Source organism: Typopeltis vanoorti, chromosome 14 (genome assembly GCF_054136105.1).
Source record: "Typopeltis vanoorti isolate ZY-2024b chromosome 14, IOZ_Tvanoo_1.0, whole genome shotgun sequence".
In the NCBI taxonomy this organism is placed as follows: Eukaryota; Metazoa; Arthropoda; class Arachnida; order Uropygi; family Thelyphonidae; genus Typopeltis; species Typopeltis vanoorti.
In genome coordinates, this window is record NC_143562.1 from 102,943,003 (window position 1) to 102,955,925 (window position 12,923).

The 12,923-nt window shown below is 35.0% G+C and overlaps 1 protein-coding gene across 1 annotated transcript in view; it reads left to right on the forward strand.

The window, feature by feature from the left end:
- LOC150099810 (glycosylated lysosomal membrane protein A-like) overlaps positions 1–12,923 on the forward strand; it is a 101,642-nt gene that overhangs the window by 35,507 nt on the left and 53,212 nt on the right. The gene's annotated exons all lie outside the window — the stretch shown is intronic.

Here is a 12,923-nt window from a genome sequence, read left to right on the forward strand (position 1 = left end):
ACTTGCCATATCATGTCCTGAGTATAATTAGAAAACAAATACTGAAGTTGGGTTTAAAAGTAACAGAAAACATATATGCAATAAGATGTTTGCTGCAGGAGAAATTATATCAGAATGGTGTTGCAACATAATTGTTGAAAATTTAGACATTATTCAAAATGCGTGTTAAAAAAAAAAAGCCTGTGACTTATTTTTCACTAGCAATTTGACAAACAACAAATACTTTTACTGTTACTATAGTACAAGTCAAGTTTTATTAATGGACCAGTTGCATCAAATTATGAGCAGCTCTTTTTTAAGTAATGCTCAAATTAAAGAGCTTGAAAAACCTTAAAAAAAAAAAAAACATTTTAACCCTGGAGCATTTATCTTTACTTTAAATGTGTACTTCAATTCATTCTGAAATATGAATTATTAGTGCAGAGAACCTTCAACAGTGTTAAGCCATTACTCATTTCTACTCTTAACAAGTACAGATGCCTAGAAGCTAAGGACAAACTGCATTTTTACCTGTACATGAAAAAATTTTCAGGAATACAGCCAAATGTTGACATAAATTTATTGCCAGCATACTAATAAATTATATTATGCAAAAAAGTGTTATAAATTTTGTACAAATTAAATTGCAATACATTTTTGGGAAAGGTTACAAATTTCATAAGGACGTAGTTAAGGAATTATTGTACATTGCTTACAGAAAACCATGCAGAGAGAGACATTTTAAGTATGGAACATGTCTACCCTGAACTGTGATGCAGTTCTCACAATGTTGTACCATGCTTAGCACAAAGTGATTCAGGAGTTCTTGAAGCAAACTGGCCAATCCTCTTTCAGAGCAAGTATAAGGCCTTGTTTGTTTGTTTGCTAGAAGGAAATTATGAGCAGCAATGCATATCCCAAGCTCTCCCGGATCTCAGTGGGGGTTGAGATCTGGGGAGCTTGCTGGCAATTCAATTCGATTAATACTCTCGGTCTCTAGAAGTATCTCCACTTCTTGTATATGATGCGGTATGGCATTGTCATCCATAAAAAAATTCTTTTTTTTTATGGATGTTGAATTCTTTGACCACAGAACAATTGAACACGGCATTAAAGAACTTTATTGCAGTATCGTTCACTAGTCACAGCCCCTTTTTTCCAGTTGTAGTTTGGTGAATCCATTAAGCATAATGCCTCCCCATACCATGATCCCAACACTGCCATATCTATCCCTTTCAAGAGCATTCTCGCAATGGTAAGCAGTACCACTTTCATGCCAGATCAGGTGTTGTTTAGAATTGGAGGAGAGACTAAAACGACTCTCATCTGTAAAGAGTACATTAGCCCATTGATGTTTTGTCCAATTTTTATGGTTACAATGCCACTGAAAATGTGCTCTACAATGAACTTTGGATAAAAGGACATAGACTGCAGGCCTTTGGGTGTATAGGCCTACTTGTTGCAGACTTCTTGCCACAGTTTGTCAAGATATTTTCATACCTGTGCTTGAATGGGTAAGACTTGCAAGCTGACCCACCATGGTGCGTTGATTACGTTTTGCTGTTATAACCAGAAATCTGTCTTTATGCTCAGTGGTAAAAATGGTTTGAAATGCTTCCAAGAGCCTGGATACAATGCTATGTGAGATTTCAAAGTCTCTGGCTATATCAATAATTCTGCAGCCTTCAAGCTTTCCAATAATTCTTTCCCATGTGAAATCATCTAGATAATCTCTTTGAGACATTACAAGACATCTAAGTTTGTAACTTTATTTCCTCATGGAAAAAGCTTTCTTCAAACAGTTCGCTTATTGTAGCCTTTTGCCTTTTATCCTGTTGATTGCTGCCATGTGATCCCTTTGCACGTGAATCGAAAATATTCAAAATGTTAGTTACACAAATTGCCACAAGCTGATTTTTCTGAATTTGTGGTTGTAATCTTCAGAAATAGTGTTTCTGAAGATGCACTTCAGAAACACTATTTTTGTCCTTAGGTTTTGGACACCAATTTAGGTTATGAATTGAGCAAACAGGCCACTTACACAAAATTAATTAAATGTCTTATCAAAAGTTCCTGATCTTGTTTTAAATCCTTGATGGATACCTGTACTTTGAAATTATGGTAGGTGCAGGAAAATACATCAGAGAATTACCACAGATGAAACAAAGTTTGCCTAGATAATTTTATACAATTAGAAATCTTCTATGAATATATCTTTCTCAGAACTACAAGCTCTTCGTTCTTTGTGCCACAGCAGTAATTTCATCAAGAGCTGTTGAAGGTAATACTGCTAACATTTGGTGCAGCCCTACCAACTGCACAAGTTAATTCCACTTCCAACCTATTATTTTGGTAGTTATGAAGAATAAATTTGCTATATATATATATATATATATATATATTCATTCATTCCCCCACTTAGTACTAAGCTCGTTGGAACACGTGCAGCTGCTGCTCAATATCCCTTCACAGCTCCTTAAAACCTATAGAACAAGTTTCTTTTCCTCTTCCTTCATCATTGCAACTTCTACATTGTAGAGCAGTCTTTTAAATCAAAACATGTTCCTCCTTTCCCAACCTACTACCTATATACAGTACTAATGTACTATAGGTTTATCAAGCAACCTGTCATGTATGGACCCAACATAAAAAAATGATAATAATAAATAAAAATAATAGAAAAATAGAGAGGGGGGGGGAGAATGTATTGTTTTATTGGTTAGTTCGGATATTTCAAATAGCTATTCATGATGGTGCATTATTTCAAAAATCAACATGTAAATTGCAAGGAATGAAGTACTATAAAAAATTTTAGATATTATAAAGAAATATATTTCAGGGTTCTACTTGCCCATGGTTTGTAGATCTTGCTAGTAACTGCTGACTAGACAAAACAGAATATTTTTTATTGTAAAGAAATTCTCTAACCATGGTACTGCACTTGATCATATAACTACCATGGTACAGCACTTGATCATTTTGTGAAACCCTATTGACTTATTCGGACGTATTGTTAAATAAATTTGGTTTTTTGGCAAATAGGATTTTGCATACTTTGTCGAGTTCTGTATATATGTACAATGAATACAATTCTCTATATTACACTTTAGAAAAATGTGTTTATCCTTCTATAATAGAAGGATAAACACTTATCCTTCTGTATTTATCCTTCTCATTATAGTTTTTGAAAAGGGAGACAGAGAAAATATTAAATATTATTGCCTATCAGTCTCCTTTCAACATTATACTAGATTTTTGCATACTTACAAAAGAAGCAGTTTTCAGAAAAAATTACAACACTATTGAATATATGTGTGTGTGTGTGTGTGTGTGTGTGTGTGTGTGTGTGTGTGTGTGTGTGTGTGTGTGTGTGTGTGTGTGTGTGTGTGTGTGTGTGTGTGTGTGATAAGAAAAATCTAGCAGGCATTTACCATGCCTGCTTGGATTTCTGTTCAGGACATAGATTAATAATTGCTCACCATGTTCCAACATAAAAATATGCACAAATTTGCATAGAGAAGATGCAAGAAAGAAGAAAAGAGTCTGACTGCTTTATGGATGGTGATGTTTTCAGGACACAAGAAAACACAGAAGATTTGAAATTGGAAGTGATCACCATTTAATTTTCAGCAGGATAAAATTGAATTTCATATTAAAAAGAAGAATGATAAGAAAGTTTTAAACAAATCAAAGGTGACCAGCATTCAGGAGGGAACTGTACACTATAATATACACACGGTATTCAAGAAAATTGAGTTTCCAGGCCATTGACGTTCACTGGCAAACCCTGAAGAAAACATTAATTCAGCCAGAAAAGCATGTGGTGTGGCTGTCTGCAAGGTTAGAAAAATCAGAAATTAAATTAATGATTGACTCGGGAAGTTAAGAAAGCATATGGTAAGTTCCTGGCTAGTAGTCAACTTGTGCTCTTAGAGAATACAGAGAAAAATGAAAGAAAGTGAAGCACTGTGTAAAATTAGCCAAACAAAAGTCATTTGGTAAGAACAGAAAATAAATATCAAAAAGGTGTCAAAATATTCTGGAGGCTATTGAAAAGCTTAGAAATGGAGGACGAGTACTGAAAAATGAATCAGAGATGATAAAGGTGACTGATGTGGACACTGAAGATAAATCTTCAGCGTCCACATCAGTCGAGAATATCTTTCACATCATACTAGAATATCTTTAGATATTCTAGAATGTCTGGAGTAATTACTTTGAGGAACTGCTAAATGAAACAAGCAGTGTTAGGAATGCATAGCCATACTTGAAGTGGAAAAAGTCATCAAAAACCTAAACTGTGGAAAGGCAGCTGGACTAGATGAGATTTGACCAGAAATTCTCACTTACGAAGGTATTATAATTTTACATTTTTTATTTTTATTTAATTTTTATTTATTTTTTACAAGGTTCAAATCCAGATAACTTGGAGTAGACCTCCACATTGCATTTCAGGAATGTGAAGAACTAACTGGGGCTTCTAACCTAATGTCCCGTCCTCACCTTCACATGGTGCACCCTGTTACTGGTTATCTACTGGATACTGAGTGAACGAGAATAGACTTGCAGTTTAGGACTTAGCTGACCAAATTGTATTCTCTATTGGCTTACATCACAAATGCATATGATGATGATACAACATGATGAGATTTCATGCCATTTGGGGTGTTGCAGGTTTTATCCGGGCAACACCTCAACTGGCATGCTCTTTTCATCAGGGAACCAGAACAAACAGTGAAAATTCTGCTACTGGAACACAATCCAACTCAATGAAGAAGAATAAATCCAACATCAGAGTAATAGGAAACATCAATATCAGGATTATTAATGGAAAGGAAATCAAACTTACAGAAGAATTGAAAAAGTACCACGTGGATATAGTTGGCATTACTGAGACCAAGAAGGTGAGATCTTACTAAATAATAAGTATAGGATGTTATTTTCAGTCAATAATGATCAAGGAAAGGAATGAGTAGCGCTAGCATTCAACAAGAAACATGAAAATAAACTTCTTGCTTGGAAGGCAGTTTCAAGTAGAGTTATGTGGGGAAGCTTCAAAATGAGGACATGAACAATGAAACTAGTTTGTTTTGTGTCTGTGGTCCCAAGGAAGAAGTCAAGCAATTTTTTGAGTCATTAGAACAGACAGTGGATGTTAAAAAAAAAAAAAAAAAAAAAAAAAAAGTAGAAAAGTGGTCCTTGTTAGAGATCTGAACAGGCGAGTAGGAAATGAATTCCACCAGGTGTATAGGAACATTTTGGGAAAAATAGGAGAAAAAGGCAAAGCTAATAATACAAAGGTGGTCTAAAAAGTTCTCGGCCTAACAATGAAAAAACAAATTTATAATTTCAAAATTATTTTTATTTTTCAACATAATCTTCCTTAAGACTAATATGTTTATTCCAGCGATGCTCCAGCGCCATTATCCTGTCCCTGTAGTTGTTCTCAGTAAGATCTGCAAAATAATCCTCTGCAGCTGCAATCACCTCTTGATTTAAAGAAAAACACTGTGACCAGCGAGAAAGAGTTTCAGTTTTGGGATGAGATAGAAGTCAGATGGAGCCAAATCTGGGAAATAGGATGGATGTTCCAAACAATTCATAGTGCAGATCCCTTAATTTTCCCATTGCCAAAACACCTTTGTGGGCAGGTACATTGTCCTGATGAAAGATGATTTTTTTCTTCTGCAAACCAGATCTTTTCTCATGAATTTTTTCATCTAGTCTGGTTAAAAGATCGGAATAATATTCCCCGGTTATTGTTTTACCCTTTTCAAGATAATTAATAAACAAAATGCCTTTAGCATCCCAAAACACCAATGCCATGACCTTTCCTACTGATGGAACTGACTACTTTTGCTCTGAACAACCGGCTTCTGTCCACTGTTTTGACTGCTGTTTGGATTCTGGTGTGTAATGGTGAATACAAGTCTCATCCATAGTAATAAATCGATGCACAATCAATTTTATTCTTGTTAAAACGCTCCAAGCAAATTTCAGAGATTTTTATGCTAGTGCATTTTTGATCTGCTGCGAGCAATTGTGGCACTCAATGTGCAAAGTTTTTTTGTTTTTTTTTTTGCAGTTCTTCATGCAAAATATATCCTACACATTCTTTTGAAATGTCTATAGTCCTAGCAATTTCACATACTTTGACTCGCCAGTCATCGAATACAATATATCATGCACTTGATCAATGATTTCTGGTGTTACACTTTTTGGACTTCCTTCATGTGGATCATCTTCAAGGCTGGTACGGCCATGTTTAAACTCGGCAGCTCATTTCTTAATTGTCAATACCGAAGGAGAAAAGTGCGCATAAACTTTTATGAACTTCGAATGAATTTCTTCTGGTGTTAAACCTCCTTTTACAAAGAATTTTATAACCCAATGATATTCAATTTTATCCATTTCAAGAGATACTGACAACACTTGCTTCAGACAGCTGTATAAAACAAACTACTTGATAGAATGACTTGCAATTTAATATGGATGCTAATGACAGGTGTACTAACTTTGAAAAAAAAAAATCTTGCCAATAGTGTTGCCATCTATGATCGAGGTCGAGAACATTTCAGTCCACCCTCGTAACAGTTAATATTTACTGGACTTCTGCTCAGGACACAGACTAGTCATTACTGACAAAATATTTCAACATAAATATGTTCACAGGTTCACATGGAGAGGAAACACAAGAAATAAGAAAGTCTCATTTACTACGTCATTGTTGGTAGTGATATCATCATGCTAGTTCAGGATACAAGAGTGTACAGAGGAATTGAAATTGGAAGTAACCATTACATAGTACTAAGAAGGATAAAAATGAATATCACATTGAAAAGAACAGTACGTAAGAAAGATTTTAAAATAAAATTGAGCAGCTTTTACAAACAAATTGTAGACCTGACTATGCAAACATTATTGAAAAAACTTTGCAGCAGTTTCAAAACAAGTATCAAACCTTGGAGTCTCAGTGGCAAACTCTGGAGAAGACATTGATTAATTCAGCTAGGAAGATATGTGGCGAAATTATCTATAAGGATAGAAAAATAAGAACATCATGATGGACAAAGAAGCAGTCCTGGAAAAGAAGAAGAAGAAAGTATACCAAAAGTTCTAGCAAATAAGTCAGCACATGTTTCTCTAAAAGAATACAGAGAAAACGTAAGAGCCAAGTTCTAACAAAAGTCATGGGAAGACGTTGGTAAAAATATAGAAAATAAATATTAGGAAGGTAGCAAACTGTTCTGGAGGCTATTGAAGAAGCTTAGAATTGTGTAAAGGGTACTGTAAAAGGAATCAAAGATGATGAAGGTGACATGAAGACTGAAGTTTAAGGATATCCTAGATGGCTGGAGTAATTACTCATCATCAAATTCCTGATATATACCCTCAAGGGGGTGTACAGAATATGATAGTACTATGTGAAAAATTACATCATTACTAACTTCCTATCTACAATTTTCCTCCAAATCAGTCTGTTTCCTGTCAAGACTCCAACATTATCAGATCTTATATTTCTATCTTCTAAGACAGTGCTTCCCAAACTTCTGGATGTCAGGACCCTCTTTGGAAAAATTAAAATATTTCACGGACCCCATCGAAAAAATCGTAATATATAGACATATATTATTATAATATTTATTGTATTTATATTCAATACAAAACATACACAGTGAATATTGCAAAAATCAAATGCAAATATTACATTTTTAGCATCTTGCATACACATTTGACATGGCACATTCTCATATTTTTATATAGATAGATATATTGTTATTCTACATTTGCAATACAAGCACATGAAACATAAAACGATTAGTAATAAAGAAAGAATTAAAAACTTAAAAGAAGTTGAATAACAATTTAATGTGATGGATGCGTTTCAATACTGCTACACAAAAAGTCAATATCAGGTGAAATGTTTGAAACTGCAATTCTTAGATTTCTTCTTTGAAATGAAACTTATATGAATAAGCATATATTTACTAATATTCATTAAGCGCTGAAATATGCAGGAAGCAAAATTTGTGAACCCGCACCAACGTGTAATTTTTTTCCCATTAAAATATAAAAAATAACAAAAAAGAAATAATAAATAATAAAAATTCAATATGTTTCTTTTAAGATAAAAAAAAATCTACTTAGTCTTAAAAGATTTTAAATTTGTTTTCATTATTTCACGGCCCCCCTAAACAAAACCTACAGCCTCCCAAGAGGGCCACAGCCCACAGTTTGGAAAGCGCTGTTCTAAGACACTTTTTACTGTATCGATCCACCTATATCTTGGTCTTTCTGTGGGTCTTTTTCATGCCAACCTAGCAGAGAACACTTGTTTTGCTAATCTTTCCCATTCGGTTTAAGTGACCATACCACCTGAAATTAGCTGTGCTAACACATTCCTGGATGCTAACAATGTAAAATTCTTTCCTCATATCCTCGTTTTTAATATGATATTGCCATTGATGCCATGTGTTCATGCCCCTAATCTTTCTCAGGACTCTCATATCTGCGGTCGCTAGTCTTTGGTCAAGTGTTTTATTACTGACCCAGCTCTCAGATCCATAAGTTAAAACTGGTTTGAACACTGTCTTGTATACAGCTAAATTAACTGTATATATACAAGCTGTACTACTTCCATATTTAATTTACCATCTTCACTAAATATTGTGCCTAAGTACCTGAAATGTTTTACTTGTTCTATAGGTTCTCCATTCACAATGCAGTTCTTTAGTCAGGGAATCTTGTAGACTTGTAGCAGATTTAATTAGAAGTATAACATCATCCACATAAAACAAAGAGCTGAAATTAACATCTCCAATTTTGATATCAGATTTAATACCACTTTCCTTCATAATGTGATCCATATAGACAATGAATAACAAAGGGGATAATGTACATCCTTGTCTCACACCAGATTTAATATTAAACCACCTTCCTGTACTTCTTTCAATTCTAACTGCTAACTTACAACTAAGTATTGCTTGATATAATACCCCATTGACAACATATAACTGTAGCATTTCAAATAGCTTCACTCTTGGCACCTTGTCATATGCCTTTTCCAAATTGACAAAACTTAAATACTATCTTTGTTATATTCCCATGATTTCTCAACTATTTGTCATAAAGTGAAAATCTGATCCTGACAGCCTCTGTTTGGCCTGAATCCAGCTTGTTCTTCACCAAGCTTCTCTTCCACAATTCTTCTCACTGTTTCTCAAGTATGCTTATATATATCTTACCAGGAACACTCAGTAGAGAAATACCTCTGTAATTTTCACATTCAGTTTTCTTTCCCTTTTTATATAAGGGTACTATGAGAACTCTACTCCAATCATCAGGAATTCATCCCTCTGTCCAGGCATTCTGAACTTTGCAGTGCAGCCACTGTCATCTACTCCTGCTGCCTTTCTGCATTTCAGGCTTTTGATGGATATGTATTCCTGACTGCATGCCTGGTCAGTGTTTTTTACCACTGTGCTGTCATCACTGCTTTCAAAGTAATTACTCCATACTTCAAGGATATCTTTTTCTCCTGTTTTCATATCACCTTTATCATCTCTAATTCCTTTTATAGCACTCCTCCATTTCTGAGCTTCTTCAACAACCTCCAGAATATCTTGCCTCATTCTTGATATTTATTTTCTATGATCTTACCAAAGTCCTCCCATGACTTTGGTTTAGCTAGTTTTTACACAGTGTTTAGCTTTCTTACATTTGTCTCTGTATTATCTAAGAGCACAAGCTGACTTATTTGCCAGGAACTTTTGATATGCTTTCTTCTTTTCTTTCACTGCCTCTTTGTATTCACCATGGAGTTCTGATTTTTTTATCCTTACAGACAATCTCGCCACATGCCTCTCTGGCTGAATCAATGAGTGTTTTCTTCAGGACTTTCCACTGAGTTTCCAAGGTTTGGTTGCTGCTCCCAACCTCTCTCATTTTTTCTTGAATAACGTTTGTGTAATTTAGTCTACAGTTGACATCTGAGAGCTATTCAACTTTTATTCGCTTTAAAACTTTCTTGTTATTCTTTTCAATATGAAATTCAATTTTATCCTGCTCAAGATTAAATAGTGATCACTTCCAATTTCAAATCCTCTGTACACTCTGGTGTGCACCAGGGAGAAAACATCACTATCAACAATAACATAGTCAATGAGACTTTTCTTATTCCTAGCCTCTTCTCTCCATGTGAATTTGTGCACATTTTTACGTTGAAACATTGTTAGTAATAATCAGTCCATGTCCTGAGCAGAAATCCAATAGGTATTTTCCATTATTATTAGCTTTGTTCTCTTCTCCAAATTTTGTCAATATATTTTTGTATGTCTGACAATCATTTCCTACTCTGTATTTAGATCCCCAACAAGGACCATCTTTTCCTTTTTCATTGTGTCAGTTGCTTCCCCAAAAAAGTCTGGCACTTCTACCTTAGTAGAACCTTCTTTGGGACCATAGGCACAAATAAGTTTCATTGTGTCCAGTTCTCCATTCTCATATTTGCCCACATCACTCTACTTGTGACTGCCTGCCATTCAAGAAGATTAGCCTCATATTTAGTGTTGAATACCATGGCTACTCTTTCTTTTCCTTAATTGTCATTGCCTGAATATAACATTTTTGTGTTTATTGCTCAGGAATATCTCACCAGTTTTTGCCTTTTTTTTTTTTTTGTTTCAGTCACCTCTATTATGTCAATCTGGTATTTATCCAATTCCTCAGCTAGCTCCATTTCTTTGCCATTCAGGCTTCTTATGTTGATAGTACCGATCTTGAACTCTGGTGATGTTATGTTGGGGTGGCTTTTAGGATTTGTTCCAGTAGTTGGCTTTTCGCAGTTTGCCCTGGTTCCTTAGTGAAAACAACAGGAGGCCTTTAACCGGGCGATGCCCCAGCCGGCATGAAGTTCTGTCATGTTGTACGATCATTTTTTATTTTGGTTTAAGCCAGTAAGAATATAATTTGGTCATCTACATCCCAAATTGCCAGCCCATCCTCGTTCGTTCAGTATCCAGGTGGATACCTAACAGTGCACTACGAGATGGTGAGGATTGGACATTAGGTCAGAAGATCGGTTCTCCATATTCCTTTAAAGTCTATGTGGAGGCCTACTCTGAGCTTGCATTGAGGTCTCGTCAGTAGGAGCCAGACCCAGAAGTGGTGATACTAAGGCAGAATTAATCGAGAGGTCATATTTACTTATACGAGTTGCCAAAAGGTGTACCACCTTATTATTAATTTACTCTGGATTTAGAGAAAGATGTCTAACCAAGTGGAAAATAAACTTCCAACATCTTTCTCTAAATCCAGAGTAAATTAATAATAAGGTGGTACACCTTTTGGCAACTCGTATAAGTAAATATGACCTCTCCATTGCTTCTGCCTTAGTATCACCACTTCTGGGTCTGGCTCCCACTGATGAGACCTCAATAAAGGTCGAAACCAGTCTGGGTAGTGGCCTTCCCTTAATGCATAGCATTATATATCTCTGCAAGGAGATGCGCTTTGCATTAAGGGAGATACTGAGACAAGGAGTGATGAGAGCTTGGTCCACCTTTACTACGAGTTGCCTCAGTCCTGAAGATACTTCAGGCGCAAACTTTTTGCCTACACTTGGGTAAAGGATTAAACTAAATTTATTATAGTCTAACCAAGCGGAAAATAAACTTCCAACATGCAATTAAAAATTCAGCTGCATCTGTAAAATCCAGAACAAATATGAGATTTCCTATAAAAAAAATGGAGTTAGATAGGGAGATGTCATTTCACCTAAATTATTTACAGCAGCCAAAGAGGAAATTTTAAAAAACCTGGTTTGGAAAGATAGAGGAATTATGATAAATGGGAAAGAACTAAATCACCTACCTTTTGCTGATGATATTGTTCTTTTAGGAAACTGCAGAAGAAATTCAATAAATGATCAGTAAATTGAATGCAAAAAGTAAATAGAAAGGATTAGATATAAACAAAGACGAAACAAAAATAATATATAATATAATGAATACATCACCAAAAAAGCTAATACAAATGGAGTACTAGGAAATTGATATAGTAACCAGTATACCCCTGTGTTTACCTAGGACAATAGATCGTGGTATAGGGAGACACCCTGAAGTACTCAAAGGAAACATCCTAATCCTTCTTAAACGAAAAATATTCGGCAGTTGTATACTTCCAGTTATAACATACGGAAGTGAAACATGGACTTTGACACAAAAATTTGCCGACAAGTTGAGAGTTATCCAAATGGAAATGGACAAGTCATCACTGAGTGTTGTCATTCCAGATAGAAAGTGCAATACTTAGTTCAGAGCTCAGACTAGAGTGAGAGACATAACTGCCATCAAAAGATGGGCAGGTTATATTGCATGATGTAATACTCAGAAATGGACAAAGATGGAAAGAGGGCTACAGGAATACCAAAGAGATGGTAGGAGGATGAGATTAAAGAGATGGCTGGAATTCACTTGCATAGGATAGCTCAGGATAGAAGTGAATGGAAAACTTTGAGGGAGGCCTTTGTCCAGCAGTGAACAGAAAATGGCTGCTGCTGATGATGAAGTTTATCTTAGATTCACAGAAAATCAATATCTGTAGAATTACAGAGAATTAATAAATAATTTTTATTCTGTACATGTCTAATTCTTATTGAATATGGCCATTCTTGAATTCACACTATCTGAGTTCCTGGAAGAAAATAAATTTCTGATTAATGCCTTCTCACAAGCAGATTTGTTTGAGGAGTGATATTAGTTAATATTAAAAAAAAAAATCATTTAAAGTTCTGTAGTTTCATTTTACCATGTGAGGAACTTGGTTTCCTTTGCAATTATTCAATAACCATCCTCTATCTTCATTTTTATGTTTTTCTAATTTCTGCTTATTCAGTTTGTCTTCTCACATTCCTTAGATCAAAATAAAAGAATGGAGATCCCTCT